The 21337-nt window shown below is 37.1% G+C and overlaps 1 protein-coding gene across 4 annotated transcripts in view; it reads left to right on the top strand.

Moving 5' to 3' along the window:
• The window catches only part of LOC105193192 (protein jim lovell), a 166684-nt gene that overhangs the window by 14614 nt on the left and 130733 nt on the right, over window positions 1-21337 (top strand). For 3 of the 4 annotated variants that reach the window (XM_039454578.1, XM_039454577.1, XM_039454579.1), the window contains exon 3: window positions 7454-8174. The gene's annotated coding sequence lies outside the window, so the exon portion shown is untranslated. Of the gene's footprint in view, window positions 1-7038; window positions 7351-7453; window positions 8175-21337 lie in introns of those variants that run through there. The other variant, XM_039454580.1, reaches the window with a different exon arrangement.

Here is a 21337-nt window from a genome sequence, read left to right on the forward strand (position 1 = left end):
TACGATTTGACGAAAATGTTGAATAATTGCGCTAAGATGATACGTTATAACGCAGCAGTTTTGTCGAAATAAAATGTTTAAATAATATTTATCACAAATTATGTATCATATCAAATTTAAATTTGAGTTATATTGTACTGAGATATACTTTACAATTATTCAAAAAAATTTTTTAATTCTTTATTTAAAATCTTACTATGCTGAATATATGTATATATATAAAATATTTTATATTGCAATATTTCTACATTATAACTTAGGAATAATTTTTGTAAGCATGTATTTGGATTAATTATATTTTTAAATGTTTTATACACACCACAGCTACAAACATTTTTCTCGATTATTGAACAATTTCTTTCCAAATTTAATTTTGTAAATATAACATTAAGATGATTTACACTATAGTGTTACCGAAATATTATTTCAAAGTTAATTTCAAGCAATTATCAATATTTTATAAAACGTCAATACTTCTACATCAATTTTTTTTTAATATGCACTTACATAAATGCTTGTGATTTTTATGCAAGATTTTATTAGATAATTTAGTAAACGATCTTCTATTGGGGTTTTGAACGTATAAAATTTATGTTATTCTTATTTACTTATTTCTTATTTTTTATCTGCAGACCTATTTTGTAATTCTTAACAACAATTTCGTTATCGTTATAACATCGTTACGCAGATATAATATTTGGTAAAAATGCTGCGCTAAAAAAGACGTTGCTACGATAACGAAACTCGTTAAGAGTTACAGAATAGGTCTGCAGCGACATTTATCTTTCTATTTTATCACGTTTTACACTTGGAACGTAAGTTTTTTTCATCAAAAATTATTTTAAACTATTTCTTAACGATCAGGTCATTGATAACCGGGTCATACTCGTGAAAGAGCTTCCCGTTATATTCTTTACCGCTTGAGTAACTTTGCTTAGGCTTGCTATCAGCCTATCTCAAATGGACTGTACATAAGAAGGAAGCCAATCTTGTAACCGCATTACTACCACATTCGAGCTGAAAATAATGACCGCAGGCATATACATATAATGATTTTGTTGCCGGGTACGCATCATCAATTCTATGATCATGTATATGTAATTATAAAAAATTTATAGATTTCCACACATTACGAAACGAATTAAATGAACTACGTAAATCTCGTTGTGATTTAGTGAGACAGAGATAATGATATCTTTAATCATATTGCATAGAAAATTTGCATGGAAAATATGCTTTATAACTGAAACAAGAGTAGGAGAAACCGATTCATAACTAAAACATAAAAACTTATAATAATAGTAATCGAGGAATGCAAGTATTAATGATTCATTTTTTTTGTTTTTTGCAAAAAACGGTGAATAATATATGATGTAAATAATATGTCATGAAGTTTTTGCTCGTTTATAGGTGAAACATTTATATAAGCGTTATTGCAAACAAGCAAAATAAAATAAGCAAGGAAACGTCTACGTTTGCAAAAACGATCTTCTCATTATAAGACTTGAAGAAATAAAGTTCAGTGAATATTTCTACGAAACGACGCATGCAAACATCGAACAAATATAAGTAACAAATTGAAATTTAAGTATATTATAATTAAACCTTAATAATTTAAGAATATGTTGAGCAGTTTATTTATATTTTTTATTATTTTAAATAGAATAAATGCGAAGAAGCGACAAACGTGTACAATATCTTATATAAATTTTACAATGCAACATGATATTTTCAATCTAACTCAGTCATGTTAATTTTATTATCCCAAGCAGCAATGGTTTTAAAAATATTTTTAAAACATTTTAAAAAACATTATAAATAAATTTCCTTTTTATTTTATTAAAAATACATTTATTTTAATAAAAGAATAATTTTTAACGTTTAAAAATGTTTATTTTAACACTTGAAAAAAATGTGTCTTTTAATATTAAATGTTTTTAGTAAGTTTTTCATCTACTTCAGGCGCCATATCAAATTTTCGGAGCGGCCATTTCAAATTTTCCAAAAGGCCACATTTTTTTTTTACATTACACATAAAGACGAAAATTTTAAGTTTTCAAACATTTTTCGACTTTATAAGTTTTGCCTAGACGTTTCTCCTACTTGACGTGGAACGTCCCATTTATGTATATGTATATTATTCTACTTTTATCTATTTGACGAGTTTTGTGGTCGCGATAAAATAACTGCTAGATGATTATTTACCCTGATTAGCCGGATTTTGTAACCGCAGTGATGCGAAACCTCGAAGAGCCAATTGAGAGTGTATGCTTTAATAAGTGGCGACGTGTCGCAATGATAAACATTTGGAGAATAAATAATGTATGTTTGAATATACTGTCTTGATTTCATGGACGACAAAAAAATCGCCTTAAGTCGTGACTGTATTTGGCAGGACAAAATAGCATTAGTAAAAAATTAAGCATGTTCTCTTTTTTTTTTCGAGAAATGAGCGTTTCAGTTTACCACGTTCGTACAGTTAAGTACCTTTCTTTTGCATTTACGTGTCCAGCTTGGAATGCAATTTCCTTTCTTCTTTCGAATCGCGGCACGAGTTTTATGTGAATTCGTGGAACAACTTTGTAATCGACATTGCTTTCATGCAGGAAATTTACATTAATGTTCTTCTAAGACGACACGTTGACATTGTAAAGCGCGTCATAGCAATATAGCGATTAAAATAGCTCATCAAAAGTAAGAAGTGCGACGTGCAATTTACAAATTGCCTTTAGGACTTAGTGCGTAGCGAGAAAAAACAAGTTTTACTGATTTGACGTGCATATCAATATGTATCTAATCAATATGTATTGTCTTGCCTTTTGCAGAGAACTTTTTTTCCATTAGTAATATTATACGTGTTGTTGCATATTCGCTTTCGACGTTTATGCACCTCATCTCATATTATCCTCATGCACTATATCTTCTATTAAACTTTAATATGAAGAATTAAAATATGTAAAGATATATATTATATATATACGCTTACATATTTATATTTATATTTTCTTTTTGAGTGATTTTTTATGAGTCAAAGTTATTGAAGCACACTAGTAGTTTCTCTCTTTTTCTCTCTTTTTTAAACATAATTTTTTATTACAACATATAAAGAACATATAAAAATTAAATAATCGTCACTCTAAAGAAGTGAAAATTAAGCCTGTGCAATTTTTCGAGTGATTTTTTTACCCATACGAGATTTAGAAAATGTATACTTATACATTGTATATATAAGAATATACAGAACATATAGTATATTTTTAAATATAATCCGTCTATATTCAACATATCCTAAAATCTAAGATTAAATAAACTTACTAAATTCAGAAATAAGAAAATAATAAAAAATAGTTATATGAAACAAAATATAAATTTACTAAACAAAACTATATTAATACAGACAATAATTCCAATTTTAATTTTTTTTAAAAGAAGACTTTTTTTACTGTATTAATGCAAACCTACAAAATAATATTCGATTTTTTTAACTAACAGTTAATCGCGATATATAATTGACCCTGACATTTTCTGTCGACCTATTTTATAACTCTTACTCAACTAGCAGACAATGTTTTTGTAAATATTTATTTTTTATTTTAACGTTTTTTAAATATTTGAAAAACATTTAAAAAGCATTATCTGCTGATTGTGTAATGATGATTTGTCATTATATTATTGTTGAGCAGCTTTTTACAATTAATACATGTAATACTAAATCACTATTAATATTATTATTGATATTTTATTATGTGTTTTGATATCGATAGCATACGTAATGTACAGATGGGTTTGGTATAAATGCTGAAAGAAATTTTATAAGAACGATTGCTAATAAAAATACCACATTTGTATAAATATCTCAGTATTGTTAAAAGAGCCTAATTCATATGATATTACTTTTATGATTTGTCATAATATTATGTCTGAGAACGCGAAATGTCAGCTTTATGATTCATAAATTTGAATCGCTAATAATTTAAAAGTTATTATGCAGTTTTGATCTTTTGACATTAAAATTTTTGTCTTAAAATATTCCAAAGAATTCGCTCTTTAAAAGACGTCTGGTTTTGAGATACCCTATATATCGGCTGTTTTATTCTCGGGATACATTTCGTTGCAGCTATTGAATAGATAAAATCTTAGTCGTAATCATTAAATAGACACAACTTTTTTCTTTTGCATGGATTGTTATTTAAAAAAAGCAACATACGTAAATAGGTGAGTCAATTAACATAGTCAGTTAGCTTTATTTCTTCATGAAATTACGATCCGTTTAATGTGTCATTTTTGTTAAATATAAGTATAAAATCTATACTGTAAATATTATTTACAGTCATATTTTATTTTAATGTTACAGAGAGTATTATTCAATTTGTTTAATTTTTTGGTTTACAGTTTCTTAGAAATTAAAAAACTGCTAACATTTAGAATAAATTGAATACTTTTGCAAAAGAATCTTTTTCATGTCATAAATAATAATTACTTAAAAAATATTTATTTTAGCATTTCATAAATCTAAAACAAAATAGACTAATTTCCGTGGAAAGATTTAAAATACTTTAAATGACTGGATTATAACTTTTTATTCGCAATCCGTTATGCTACACATCATAATTTAGCAATCGTGCGCGATTACGGTTAACCCTTTAATGCCTTATTTACACGATTATATTTTTATATTTTTTCTTGGAATTAATTATATTGTTACAACAATATATATATATATATTTAACAGAGATTAACTTTTCGCAGACCACTCCAGATTGTTTATTGAGATTCAACACAATCAGACAATTTTTCTATTTTGTCCAATTTGAAACAAATTTGATATGTACAAAAAAGTAATAAACATTTTAAGTCGCACAATTGTACAATTATATTTCTAAATATTGAAAGAGTACCTATACTGTACTAGAAAATTGTCAGATTTTTTAGAACCTATTAAAAAATACAACACATTTACTAATGACCCAGTTCGTCTGTGAAGCGTTAAAAAATCCATTATATTTTATAAAAGAAAATGTTATATTACAATTTTTAACCATAATTTTTAATAACAATTTTTAACAAACAAGGTGTTTTGAATTTCACAAACAAATACGTAAAACACAAAAATTCAATGAACTGGTAACTTAATTCAGTTGTAACGAAACGTGTAGTAATGGAGCGTGTAGTGGTACGACAGGTTCGCCTCGCTACGTTCGCGTTATAACAATCATGCGAGGGCAGCGAGTCCGTTTGTCGAACGTGCGAACGTAAACCGATTGGACGAACATTTCGACTCGTTTCGATTTACGCTCCACAGGAACAACGACGTGGACTTTCACTTGCACGATGAACCTTCTCGATCCCTACGTTGCGTACCTACGTATATATGCGTATAAAAGGCGCATAAATGCGTCCCCCGCACTATCCCGCGTAATTGCCACCACGTGATCGATTGCACAGCATCAGCAAATCTGTATGGCGAATAATTTGTAGATCGCAAATTCGCTATTTATTCGGTTGCGAACGAAGAGAACCATAAAATTGGTCTTATACATTGTTATTAATAACCCACGAAATTGATTTGTTTATTATTTAAAAATTATGGCAATTGCTTTTTTGATAAATGCGTTTTTTTTAACAGATTTTTTACAACGTTATATTTATAAGTTTATCTTGATGTAAATTAAAATATTGCGAGGGTATTTAGTAGAATATTGGACAAGATATATTGGATTTTTATAAAATTTATATTCTAAATTTATACACAATGAATAAGTAATTATATACTATTTAATATATATAATTTATATATTATTTAATACATATATTATTTATGTATTTATTTTTATATACTTATATTTATAAACTAGATATCTTTGCCAAAATTAATGGCAATATTTCATTCATTATTAACTTATTATCAGTTTTAATCACATACAATTATGACACGATAAAAATGGTATTATATGAAGTTATAACGAACTTCTTCAAATATATGTATATGGGTCTAAATATATTTTTTATCTAAAAACATTTCTTAAGTTTGTTGTAGATAATTTACAATTTATCTCAGATTTTAAACAGACAGCCGATATATCCGGGGAAACATTTTTTTATATGTAATTATGTATAATTATGTTTGAATTTTATATATAATTATATATAATTACATAATTTCTATATTTATATATAATATAATTATATATATATATATATATTTAAAATGTATATAATTATTTATATTTTATACATAATTATATATAAACAATTTTTTTCAGTATTTACATATAATTTTTTATGTGATATATTTTATTTTTTATTCACACCCGTCTATTTCAATGTAAGGTTTCCAATTGGTCAGTTATGTACAATTTATAAGAACAAATATATTTGCTGAGGATAATGCGATTTGTGTGTACCCTGAGCACATCTTGTGTGAATAATAATTTTCCTAGTATAGAGAAACTTCATCGTGTGCGACATATAAATAACCAATGACGCGTCCTTTGCGGGTCAACAATAATGCACGTAACAACATAATGTAGTTCTGAAAGCGATATAAGATGATACGTTTTTCTTTGTTTCGATTTTACTCTTCATATTACTTGCCTCGCTAATCGCGAGTTATGGCAATCAGTCGCGATTGCAACCAGTGTTACAACAATCAATATTTTGCAATAAAAATTTAACGTTTTCGTGGTGAAAATTTTTCTTAGATTTTTTTTATATAATCCTTTAGAGTTTTTATATTAATTTCAGCATTTCTATATTATTTTATAATTTTTTAAAAACTTCTCTTTTTAGAAAACAGATTTTTTTATACAAATTGAAACATTTTTCAGAAGTGCTAAGAGAAAGTCTTTTCTAGAATACTTTATATATACATATTCTGCAATATTCTAAAATTTCAAGACTTTCTCATAATTTTTCATAACAACTTGTGAAAAAGTTTCAGATATTTAGTAAAGTATTTTTTTCAGAAAGGATTTTAAAATGTAAAAAATTCTGAAGAATATTGAGCAATCATAAAAGAATTTTTTTAATCAAAATTACATTATGTATTACATATTACACAATAAGCATCGTTCTACAACACGCAGATAAATTCTTGTTGTCGGCAATCAACGTGGCAATAATTTGTTAATGAAATGTAGTCGACAATATCGAATCACACGATTATCGGAATGTCACAGTTTTCCTAATAATCACGAGTCACATTCATTTTAGCGCGTAAACGTAGATCGATCTTTCAGTCGCGTGAAGATAATCGCGCGATTAGTAACGTGAAGATGGCTATCATTGGGCAACGTTAGACGACGCACTAGTTAATAGCGCGTTAGTAGCAATTGTATCGATAAGGATCCGGTGAGTCAATTACGCATATCCTTGTGATATCCTTGAAAGATGTTATAATGTTTCCTTGTTGTGTCTGAGATGTGTCATAATTAAATGTTCATATTTTTTTCAGGACTCCTTATCACGTGAAATGGATCGCGCGACGTATAAGGTTATGACGAGGCACCGCTTAGGACGATTATTCCGAGGAGTGTTAATCGAACATCGCGATCGAATGACGGCATGACTTCATCGGATTAATGAATCGCGACACGTTGTAATGACGAGATCGCGCGTTTCGAAATCACGGCGTGGTGGCCGAAACTTTCGTCGAATTCTCTCGAATGTTCAATCGCGCGAAGTTGGCCGCGCAAATTCGAAGAGGTCGGGCTGCTTAGTTTGCAGTCTAAATTAATCGGGCGTCGATCAACCGCCGCGTCGTGCTCTCGCGTTTGAGCGAATTAACAATTCGTTAACATTTTGCAATGGTACCGCGAACGTGTTATTATTGTGCGTCATAAGCCTGAGTCGTCTCTTTGTTACGGCCCACGTTTCTTGGCTTGCCCTTTATCGGAATCCGTTCGACATTACGTTTTAAGGAGTTTCAGTATGCCGGTAGAATTGCCGCGTCTTTTTCCTTCCTCCGGAGGCGTCGCGTGTAATGTGGAGTGCGTAACGTTATCGCGCGATCGGAAATTCTAATTATATTTACGGGAGTGAATATATAACATCAAGTGTTACACGCGTGCGTTTCCTTGAATCAGGATTACCGGCTCGTTGAAATATTTTCGATGGAGGTCGAGGCAGAAGTCGGAGCCAGTGGAATGATCGGGGGAATGGCAAAGCTGGAACTGGTGAGTGAATTTACATTATCATATGCATGAACAATTTTTTGCTCTTGACCATTATATCGTGTTAAATCGCTCGTTATTATGCTCGGAACTGGTCTTGCGAAAGGATAATCAATGCATTTGTGACAAATCGATACGACAGCTCAACTTTTTTTTTTTGCTGCAAAGAATGTATAAGGGATCGAGTCAAATGAAAACAAGACAGACTGTATAATACAGTATATAAAGTCTGCCTCATTTTCTTTTGACTGCCTATTATACAAGAAAATATTTCAGTTGCTTGCAAGAAACTTAATAAAAACTTAAATTTATGTGTTCAAAGATCGTCTTTTGCAAATATATGAAATTTAAATAAAGATAGATATGAATATCACTTGCCTGTAAGCGCGTAATATTATTTAATTTTAAATAATATTTTTAAAATATTAACAAAAATGGTTATTTGTTCACTCGTGATAATATTATATGATGATTATATGAAGAAGTAAATGATATTTTACCAGCAGTACAATAGATATAGTGAGGATTTTAATCGTTTAAGTTATTTAAGTTATTAAACGCATATATTTTTTATGTCGATTTGTATACGTCGGTGCGTCTAATCGAATTCGCTATTAGCTATTTGTTATCACATGTCGATAAATAAGCAATCACCAATTTATTTTTGTTGAATTATTTCACATTTTAATAGTAGTTTTATAACTTTATTTAGGTATAATTTGTATAATTTGCACTTAATTAAAACGTCTTTGTATTTTTTTTCTATTTAATAATACTCTTTTTATAATACCATGAGAGGAACGTATTTGATGTTGCACAGTCGACTACGTTAGATGGCATCACCGACGTCATAATGCTCGCTGAAAGAATTTGAAGCATTACACACGTAAATAAATATCACGATAAAATCTTATAAATTTTATTTATTTTTATATTTTAAATATAACATAAAAGGTATGAAATATTAATTATTTAGCTTTATATTGTTTGTCAAGCAAATAACATGGGAGCATTTTTGTTTAATAGAGAAATTACATTACGTCAAATATGTATATATATTTATATATATATATATATATATATAACTTTAGTATGTAAAATATGAGCTAAGATGTGAAATATAAATATTTTTTTAAATGGAGACTCAAAATACATTTTTTTTTAAATACAGTTAATTCAAGGTATTCTAGGATAATTTTATAGATTTGTTTGTATTCATGTATGATTATTAACTTCAGTATTTATAAACGAGTTAATAACAATACGCTTATCACATATACGTTAATATATACGTTAATAATAATTCAGAGAAGCTTGCTCAAATAATTCTTTATCGCAGTTTTATTCTTGTACAATAAATTCTTAATATCTGTCTGAAATAAATACAAACACGTTTGCTCTTGCCAATAAAACATATAAATATATTATTAATTGATTATATAAAAGTAATATATTTATATAATGTTACTTGTCAAATGGTGCGCATAGTCATTGATTTGCGAATCAGTATATTGGCTCGTAATTGAACGTACAATTCATTAGACCTTACGTTACGTCGTTCGTTGCACTAGTCGCGTGGAATAAATTCCTACGCTAAGCGTCTACGAAACTGTGAAAACACGAGCCCTTCGGCAACTTCTTCGTCGCTAAGAAACAAAGCATTCGCCGCGATCAAAATTAATCTCGTATCGATTATGCGAGTTTGCGAACGAGAGACGACGACACACGCGAATGTACGCGCCGCGCCACGGCCCCACGTGTCCCCCGAAGGCGCTCGCACGCTCGCGAGCACACACGCGGCTCTAAGCACGAAACTATGGGGAAGGGAAAGAGAGACGAGACTTGCGTGTCGCTCGAGTTAGAAGGACGGGGAGGAGGGAGGAGAGGGATATGGAAGGACCGGTCTGCAAGAAGATTCTTCCAGCTGGGGGGTAGTAAAGGTTCGTGCAGGATAGACGGGGTGGTTGGGTCGGCGAAGGAGAGCCACAGAAGGACGATGGTGGCTGGAGGTGAAGAAGGTGGTGGAGGGCCGAGGGCAAGGGGACGGGGGACGGGGGGGAGAGAACAGGGGGGCCGCGAGGGGACGGGGCTGGCGAGAACTGGAAGAGGGTGGCGGAGGGTGGTTTAAGCAGTGGTGGGAGTGGGCCGAGCTAAGACGCGTAATGACGCCCTGAATCAATATGTGAGGCACTGAGATATGCATACGAACTAAGACAACCGCACACCAACCAGCGCGCCACGGCTCCTCTGCCCGGCGTCGCGGCGCGCGGCGTGGCGCGGCGCGGTGTGTGGCGCGGAGTAGAGCGGCGCGGCGTCAGCGCCGCGGCGCGCAAAAGGTGGGGAGAAATTAAAGACGAAGCAGGCACAAAAATAACGACCCACCGGCCGTGCACCCCTCGCCATCCCCTTTTCCTTTCCACGGAGCCTCCCCGCGCTCACTTCCCACCATCCCCTCGCCGACACCCCCCGCGTCTCTCGCCACTCCCGACCGCTATCCTCTCGTTCGTCCCCCATCCCCTTCTTTCCATCTTTTAAGCTCATTCTTCCTTTCTCTTGTAAATTCGCCATCCTTCTTCCTCGTTCATCCACGGAAGACGTGACTGCGACGACGACGACGACGACGACGACGACGACGACGACGACGACGACGGAGATGAGACGCGGCGGAGTCGGGACGACGACGGCGGTCGTCCGCGGTGCAAAAGAGGGTGGTCGACGCGGCAGGAGCGCGATCGGTTTAGTGGATCGTTTCGATCGGCACGACGTCCGGAAGAGGACGCTGGCGGATAGAGAGAGGGCCTCGCCGCGATCCAGCCCGCGCCGATTAATCCGCGTTACACCGCGAATCCCATCGCGTGGCAGGTAGGAATATAAATCCTATTATCGTAAGAGCGTACGGAAATACGTAAACGCCGCAGTCGCGACCACTCCAGGTGGACCGATTAGCGACCGAGTAGCTCTAGCAACAAATTCTTTCCATTATATTTTTCTAATTGCGATGCCCGGCTATCAAATATTTAAAAATTAATTAATTAACTCTACTTGTACATTATTGTGCAATGGCAACGTTAGCATTCTTAGCTATTTATGTCTGGATAGAATAGGGATTGCTCAATATGGCATTGAAATGAAGTTTACGATTATTATAAATGTAATTGAGAATTTTAGAATTGTCAAATATCTCTTTATACTCTTCTTTAACTTACTTTTTTGCGGTTTAGATTTGTGACATTCTGCGAGCGTATTTATTGACCTGATGACAATATTTTATCGAATTCGATGTCAGTATTAAAGAGTATCTTTGTGTTCTCTTATTATTCTTGTTTCTAGAATTTCTAGAAAAGATTTCTTTTTTATTATATACGGCAAGACTACTTTTTCAATAGACTATTCATTTTCAATGCGTTTCCTAGTCTCATGGTATAATCTTAGTTGATCATATATCACATTAGCCATTTAAGTTCCAATTCACAATCTTTAACTTTAAGAAGACTTTCGTAAATCATTGTCGAGCATAGTAAAGAGCACGAGGCGCGAACGATTGGACAATCCTTCCGAATATAAATTTTTTTGCTATTATTAAAAAAAAAGTTGTTTTTATCTCAGGAATAGATTTTGTACATTGGAAGGATAACACTGAAATCTGCTTACGATCGAAAGTATAGATAAGGTAACTTGGTGGCGGCTTTAAGTACTTATGATATCCATTCTTATCGCGTAGTTGGTTCAAGTTTGATCGCGATCGATAAACGATCTTGCAGAATTTATCTGCACGCATTTATTTCAAAGACGACACGAGTGGGAGTAAATTATATATACAAACTTTATTCGCGCGAGCGCGCGCGCGCTCGCGATAATATTAGTTAGATAATGTTAATAGTACTACAGCGTTTTAAGGTTGTTTGAGAGTTGGGAATACATGTCGCCACCTGTTGCAATTTCTAAAAAGAACGATCGTGATAACATTTATTATTCATCGTGTGATATCGTTCTAAGTAGTCAGAGATGAATTTTGGGTCTGTAGTTATACGGTTTTCATAGTAATTTGGATAATTTATAAGAGAAATAAGATCACACGCGCTCGTCTTGATACTGCACTGACTTTGCAGACATCGAGCGCACTGAAAGATATATGAACTGTATATTATTATACACGTATCTTTCTTTGCTGTAATCTATGTCATAAGATTAAAAATCTAGGACTCGAAAATATCATTTGACCTGCTAAAACTTAGAATTGTCATAAAACATTACTAAATAATCTTACATTTGCATTTACATTGATCTGTATTCGTAGACACTATGCGGACTATTGCGACATCAGAAATTATAGAGTAGAAGACTAATTTTTCAAGCAGAAAAGTTTCCGATTCTTGGTCAATTTTTAAACTTTATTATTATTATCATTTTAATTATATTTATTTCTTTTTTTCTCATTATTAATTTGAAGAGTACATTTCATATCTTTATTTAATATGTTTTACTAAAATAAATATGTTTTTTATTACTGCTCGAAATATTAGTTTTTATATGTGACATCTTATATATTTCCAACTTTGCGTGCACAAACGCTCACTTGTGCACTGAAAAGAAAGTTTAGTGATAATTAAGTTTTGATAGAATAATTTGAATGAAATGTTTACTTAATATAATCAAATATCTAATAATTATATTACAACTCCAAATATAATAATAGTAATCAATCTATTACGCTTATTAAAACAGTTACTGAATGTTACTAAATATTTGATTATATTAACTGAATATATAATTGAAATTACATATTCCACTAAAGCTTAGCAACTATTTAGGCTTGATTGTTATTACTACAAACTCTTTTTTTCAATGTGTTTTTGTCTCATTAGTTTCACGCACAACCCATTCTTATCGGGCGGCATATTTAATTTCGGTGAGTGTGCGAGTGAACAATCCGAAAAAGAATCGGTAAGGGGCGGGTACAGATTTACGGCTTTCATTTACATGTGACCTAATTCGTCTGGATGTAATCAATGGCCAGGACATAGGAATCAGATTGGAACTCCGATTTGGTTAACTACACACGAAACGGTAATAACTCCCCCTCGTAGACTAAATTTAATGTACAAGGGAACCGGTATTGATCACGTAGGTCGAAAGTCAACGATCGTATCCATTTTAAATATGCGTCACCCTGCACACAGCTCCTGGCAATGAGGTCGCGTTGCGCCATATAATGTGATCCGATGTCAAAGATCGTCGCCATTGTAATGCTTAATTGCATTTACCGTGCTTGGCAGTTTCGAAGTTTTCACGCGAAATATTTCTCTGTATAATATTCGGTTAAGAAGTTTTACAATGATAATGTAACGAAACGTTAACATATAAAATATGTCGGAACATTAATTTCAATGATAGCTCTCTCCAAAGAAAAACATTACAGAACTTATTGAACGAATATGTCATTAAAATCGAAGTTCTTAAGCATTTCATATATTGCTTAAGTTATTTTTTTTTAATGAAAAAAATTTGAGGATTAAAATTGTTTGAGGTGACGGAGATTTTGATTTCCAGTCGAAACTTATTTGTTGATACGTGTTTAGCGTAAATAGCTTCGTTTCACAAATTTACCCCGAATGAATAGGACACTATATGATTCCACATGGCACCGCTAAGTTGGTAAGGGTTAATTACAGACTCGAACTATCTCGGCACATACATTCGCGTCCCGAAGTTCGAGCAAGTTTCGACTAAATCCACAACGCCGCGTATCTCTACTTTTATAAGTAATAAAAATTATTTCCATTTACCGCAGAGCGCAAGCTCATAAATCTTAGCCTTGTTTTTATTATTTTGTACAAGCTGTATACAAAAATATGCCCGGAGGGCGTCGCGGATAATAAATACAGATATATTTCGCTGTTCTGCTTACAAAAAAAAAAAAAAAAAAAAACAAGAGTGAAGCAGTAATGTTTAAATATTCAAATAACAGCGACAATAGTAAAATTAAATAATAAAAAATAATATTCAAATGTTGTAATTATGTCTGAAATTTGAAATATTTTGTTCTTCGAATATATTATACATAGAGATGTGTCTTCGAAGACTATCTCCAGTTACTCTTTATTCGCGACGGAGGATATCCCTTCTCTCGTAAGCGATAGATTTAATTCATCGACAAAGGACAATACCGATGGTCTGTCGACAAGATGATTTCCTCAGGTTGTCTCTCTCAAAAGCTCACGAGGATGCCGTAGTTGCTAAGGAGGAACCTTCATCTCTGCGGTGTAATCAATATTAAAAGTCTAAAATGTCTCGCGTGTGTGGCGAGCCGGCCGCGTGTAGGGGTCGTAGTTCGTCGACGGGAGTCGGTTGAACCCCACGTTGCCGGTTGGAAGGAGAGGACGGTGGAGAACGGGCAGGCTTGGCGAGGGGTGCCGGGGGATGGCCAAGAGTGAGCGGCGGCAGCGGCGGTGGAAGTGGTGGTAGTGGTAGTGGTGGTGGCACGAAGAGGTGGAGGTTCTCATTAAGCAGCCCGGGCACCGCGCGCCGGGGGTTCAAATAAGAAGAAGAAGCGCCGCTGGAAGAAGAAGGGAGAAAAGGAGAAGAAACCAGTAAGACTAAGACACAAGGGTAGAAGGGGGCGAAAGCGGGTGGCGAGCGAGCAAACGAGCGCGAGCGTGAGCGCGAAGAGGAAGAGCCGAGGGATACAGAGGGTGGAAGAAGGGTGAAAAGAGGGAACGCGAGAGAGATAGAGTGCCAAGGGGGTTGGGGAATTATCAGGGCTCGCGCTCTCCTCACGCGCGTAAGGGGGTTGCCGCGGGGGGGTGCCGGGGTGGCAATATGGCCGCTACTGATGAGTGATGCTCGTAACCCTTACTGCCATCCATCCCCAACAGATCCGTCAGTCAGTCGGATCTCTTAACGCACTTCGGAATTATGCCTGCCACGACCCTTCTTTATCTTCATTGCCGGCATTGTCCTGCCGGGAAAAGCGCGACGTCTTTGGTCCGCTGCGTTGTACCGACTCCGTACATTGTCTTCTTAATTAGAGGGAAAGTTTCCGCTGATCGGGACCATCTTACTTTGAGTTCTTTCCTTGGGCGAAGTCGCTCGCGAGTTGCACAGAATCTGCCGCATTTTTATTAATTATTCGTAAGAGCTTTGTCGATGGCAGAAGGATTAGTATATGAATAAATGAGCCGATACACAATTCTTGCAATAATATGCAAAGTTAATAACAGTGTATATACATCTCTTAATTACGATCATATATCTTCTCGTTTACACTATAATGTTTATTCATTTCTTATTTCGTACTGATTTAAAAATCTTTATATTAAATATATTTAAAAAAATTTATAACGAACATTCATGTCGCATATTAATGTCCATTACCATTTGAGGTAATTGCATACACATTCATTATCTAAAATAGTAGTGGACATTAATACGCGATATATACCCTTCACACATGAACATATCCAACAAATTTGTTCACGAAACGGACCGTCTATTCAAAAATGTCTGCTTTTACTAGCATCAATATTTAAATTCGCGGAAGGAAAAGTTCGTTCCATAACGTTCTTCTCATAATTTCTTATTGCACCATATTACATCTCTACAAGAAGCCAGATAAATATCATAAAAAAAAGTAGGAAATGAAAAGTTATATAACATTAATTAATTTTCTTACGGATAAATATCTCAATTATTACATCTCAAAAAGATCGATATGTTTGTCACGAATTATCCGAAATTTCAAAATTAATTCAGGTGTATTTCGCTTTTAATGCCGATATTATCGATACACGAATAAATGTACATTTCCGAAGGCGTCTTCCGGAAGCCGTTTTCCTTAGGACGATCGGCGTAATCCGCGCCGCTTCCCGCCGCAATCCGCGGACAGTAAATCAAAATGCGATATCGTCGTCGATCTCATAAGACTCACACGGAGCGTCTTTATGTCCTCGTGAAACGATCGAAGAGCTTGGAGGGTTACCCCCTCACCCTTAGTACTCTAGAGGATGCATTCTCGCACGAGACACAGATCGCTCGCCACGCTTTAACGACCGAAAGCCATAGGGCCACATCGTATAGGGTATACACGAGGGCCGCCGACGAAAGGTATTAAGAAGGTACAGGCAGCCCTAACCTAACTGCAGCAGCCCCTGGACCGATCGTCGTCCTCGTCGTTTTCTCTTCCTCTCTCTCTCTCTCTCCTCCTTTCTCTTTCTCTCTCTCCCTCTTACTCTCATTTCATATCCCGTGGCCGTCTTACTCCGTGGGCCGAAGTTAAGGGTGGTCTCTCTCTTTGTCTCTCCCAACCCTCCCGGTCCCCACGAACCTTCGCGTCGTACGCGTGATACACGGACGAGGGACACGCGTGTGCGTGAAACCTCGCAAGACGGACAACGGGGGTTGTTGGGTGGATGGCGTCGTTGGGGGATGAGGACGCGAAGGAGACGACGGATGGAGAGTCGAGGGGGGGTGAGGAGTGCCAACGGAGGGGAATGCAAATTAGAAACGCTTGGGCAGAAAGCGGGAGGAGGAGGAGGAGGAGGAGGAAGAAGAGGAGGAGGAGGAGGAGGAGGAGCAGGAGAAGGAGGAAGAAGAGGAGGAGGTGAAGGCGGCCGGGGGGTGGCGTGGGAGGACAGAGGGGTATATAAGAGGTGGTGACTGAGGGTGGTGGCCAAGGAACTTCACTTATGTAAACCAGTGAGACGGTGTGCGCCGGCCGTTCCGCGCGTGTGTACCCCCAAGCCGTGCCTGTACGTGTGTCCTGCGTGTGGGTGTTACCGGCAGCGTAACCCGGTTGCGTGTGTGTATATATCGATTGCCGGCCAAGCCACCCCCCCCCCTCCCCCTTGCATTCACCCCCTTCCTCATCCTTCTCCTCGTCCTCGCTACCTATAGTAATTATTGTGCTTCTCCACACATGTGTGTATTTGTCGTGAGATTTCGCGCAGGATGGTATGCGTGCAGCCGCACACACCGACGTGCCCCACGTCCCGTGTTCGCGTGTATTCGAGTTCCTTACATGCCTCGTCCGATAGTCTCCGCACCAAGGAGCTCCGGCATTTAACGGGTGTCATCCTGTAAAGCGTACTCTCGCACGCTGCCGCCGGCGCGAATCGGTCGCGCGATGTCGATCCATCGTATCGATCGTTCGCGTAGCAACGACGACAGCTGCGACGACGACGACGGCGACGTCGGGCGTGCTCTTTTTCCGTTTCTTCGAGAACCGTTACTTTTCCGCGATGGGCGTTCAGCTTCCTGCGAGAGGAAGACGCCTTCGCCGTCGCGGATTGCTCGAGTTATCGTCTCGTAGATAGAATCATGCCAGCGACGGTTATTGCGGATTTACCCGTTTTGTAAGAAGAGGGTCGCGGAGCTTTTTTTTTACGATGCTGGTTGCGATAGGAAGCCTTGATACGCGACATGCAAATTGAATCAAAATTTAGTAAGACTACTGCCGCCTCATTCTACCGTAAGAGAATGCTGTAATTTAATGTTCACAAGTATGGCGCATTTCTTAATGCTTATGCAAATTGTATGTATATCTGTTTTACAAAATATATCATTACATTGAAAGAAAGGATGAAAGATCAACTTTTCGGGCTTTTTGTTATGTAAATTCTACACAGGTTTAATTCACCATTTTTAAAATTATATGATAATTTTAAACATTTAAATTTTCTATTGTGTTAAAATTAGCATAGATCTTTATCTATAAGTTTTTTTAAATCAGGAATCAAATATTTTTAATAAGTTTTTTTTTTCAAATACAAACGCATATATGAAAACAAATTTTTATGTATATAATATGAGTGTCGTGCTATACTTGCTCGATAAGAATATATAATGTATGCATTTAAACGATCTGGCAAGTCACTGGATTAACACACGGCGCCCAAGTAGTCGCGCCACCTGATAGATCAGTCCGGCGCTAATGTTCTTGTTCGAAATAAATGGTCAGGCGAGTGAGCGCGCGCGCGCGCGCAGGAGCGAGCGAGCGCATGGTGGTTTCTAACTCCTTAGCCGAGTCTTGGGGTCCTGCACGCACACGTAAACACCTATGTACGTGTAGACTTATACACATGTATATACACGCGACGTGGCAAACCACCCCACGATATCCTTGCTTCGGCCCGCGCGCGCACACGTATGATTCACTAACACAATGCGCGTGTGGGTTCACACACAATTTCACCGAGTCGATGATACACGCGAGAGTCTAAGCTACTAGCGAGCGCAAGAACATCTCCCGGAACCCTTCGCGCGCGCCACCCTCGCGCGCAACCACCTCGTCCATCCTTCCCCTCGGACACGGACCTTAAAGGAAGAGGATGAAGCGGGTGAAGTGGTTAGAAGCCGGAGCGGACGAGAAACGAACGGACCGACGGACGCAGGACAGAACGCGCGGTATATAGCAACCCTATCTTGCGACACACAACCACAAGTCATCCTCCTTCGCCCTCCTCTCCTCTGTCCTTACCCGCGCGTACCACGGTCGCATTCTCAGTCCGGTTCACCCTTGACTCACCCCTTCGCCACTTCGACTCTACTCGGCTCTCCCGTACCCTGCTCTTTCGGTCTCTCTTTGGTCTCTCCTTGTTCCTTCTCTCTCTCTCTCTCTCTCTCTCTCTCTCTCTCTCTCTCTGTCTCTCTGTCTGTCTGTCTGTCTCTCTTCCTCTCTTTCTCTCTGTCTATCTTTCCGTCTTACTCCGTCACCCTTACCGTGCCACTTCATCGTGAAACCTCGAAGGCAATCAATCCTCCGCCTTACAGCGCACTGACCACCTTCCAGGAAACTTCCATCGTTGCGGCGGGGCAAGCCTCCAAAAGAAGCAGACGCTGAATTTTTTGTGCGATTTGCTCTCTCTCATCGATTGGTTAGATGAATTATTCCCTGGGATAATTAATGCCCCGATAACGTCGCTTTGTCGCTTTAATTATGCGCATGTAATTTTAATCGTTACCTCAAAGGCAATTGAAATTTTATGGGTCGCATTCGTAGCACCTCCGATCGAAAAAACTATTAAGAGCCAGTTTCCAGAAAGATTAATTAAAAAAAGGAAATAAATTATTTTACGTTACGCAATTAATCGAAAGAAAATGAAGGAACAAAGAATTGTTTGCGAAAGAACAATTCTGTTTTTCTTTTATTTTAAGATATGAAAGATTGTAAAAATAGATGTTAGTGAGTTCCCTTAACTAAAAATAATGATTTTACATTTGTGATTTCTAACCACGGGACGTGTAGTGGTGACTGTCATCTAGTTTGAAAAACATGACGATTTCAGTTGTTGCACTTCTTTGCTCGAGTCTTGCATCCGGTACATTCATTTTCTTAACTCCGTACTCTGCGCTCGCGGTATCTACGGCTCTTTCTCCCTTCATGCCTCGCAGGCAATCGATTCACTGTCTTACAGCGTGCTAACCATCCTCCGAGAAAATTCCAGCAGCCGTTTGCAACTGCGGAGTAGACCCGACGAAAAAGAATCGCGAATGCTTAATCGTGCGTTCTACGGATACGACGAATTTGCATTATTTCGCTTACCCAGCATTGTTTTAATCGATCTACCGGTCTCACGACTACACGTTTCACGAAAGTTTCGCCCGAGATGAATCTGCAGTGAGAAATCGTGAAATGTTAATCGCCGATTCTGACCCCCCCCCCGACCGTTGCACGTTGATGCATCGTATTAGGAAATTCGCTGCTCGATTTGTCAAAGGTGTATCGAGAGAAGCGCTTGACCAACGAGAATCGTTTTCCAACTTTTCGTATTTTCCTGCGGCGTCACTTTGCCTCGTCTTCGCACCGTCTCGCGGTTAAAAGTTTCGCAGGCAATTAATCTTTGGCTGTACAGTGTACTGACCACGTTTACAAGAGAACTTTCACTATATTATAACGTACCGACTATGCTCCCAGAAACTTCCACCCGGTTGCGCGTGATGGCTTGATCCGAAGAACAAAATCGTGAATGGTTAATCGTTGGTTGCGTCAGCGATAAATTTACATTACATGCTCTGAACGTCATTCCGACACGAAAGTTTCGAGTTACGAGTTAAATTGCATTTTTCAGCATTTTGTATCTGTTTAAATAACTGCGCCGGGACACGCATCATGTGTTCATATTTTTGTTCTAATTATATAATCCGTATTACGGAGCTCATTGAAATTTTCCATCGCAATACAGTCTACGATATTGCAACATATAATAGGACAATTTTTAAGAATATTTGGAAATAATATTTAACTTTACCGATATGTATGTAAGATGATTTATTACTACTATTGCAATTTCAGTTCCTCATGATTTCCACCTGAAATTACATTTTACTGCTAGATGTACTACAAATTTTAAATATTAAGATTTAATCGTCTCCTCCCTAGAGAAAAAATGTCTATGATGAGTTACAAGCGTGTAGCAATACAAAGCGGGCAATTATCGGAAATCGTCGATTCATTATTTAAAATAAGGCAGGCTCTTCAATCAGAACTTGGGATAAATCGCGGACAGTTAATTCGTTCGGCTAGTTCAGCTTTTAGCGGTTATTCTTGCGGACGGTCATTTCATCTTGCCGCCATACCTCGTAGCTAAAGGCTACGAAGTCAAATCGGGAACCAATCAATACCGATAATTAATTAGAAAAAATCAGGAAGAAAAAAAGAACTAACGAAACTCGAGAGCTCGACCGCCGCTGTAAAAATTGCCGGAGGCTTTCGTTTGACTCTACATCGCCCCTTTCCACGACTTTTCATCCTTCGCGGCGCCCAATCCTCCCCTTCTACCCATGGTATCCTTCGCGCGCATCTCCCCTCTGTTCTTCTTCGCCGTTGGGCTCATCTCTTACGGCACTCTCGTATCTTCATGCCTTTTTGCCATTGAATAAATTAACGTTTTTAGTTTGCCGATATTCCGAGCCCGACGAGCGCGAGCGAGCGCTATATCTTTCGTTCTATTGGAATGAATGAACTTCTTTTTCTTTCAAAGCCAAGTCGAGTCGGTCGGTGGCCATCGAGCCCATTCATCCGCTAAAATTCTGGAGGAATTTTAATAACTTGGATTCGTGCTGATTAAAACGGAAGTCGCGTCTACCACCGAGCCGTTGGTCGTGGCGGCACGGCGCGGCGGCGGCAACTTCAGGCTCTCGATATTTCGCTTTTGTACGTTTACACTTTA

This window comes from Solenopsis invicta, chromosome 10 (genome assembly GCF_016802725.1).
Source record: "Solenopsis invicta isolate M01_SB chromosome 10, UNIL_Sinv_3.0, whole genome shotgun sequence".
NCBI lineage: Eukaryota > Metazoa > Arthropoda > Insecta > Hymenoptera > Formicidae > Solenopsis > Solenopsis invicta.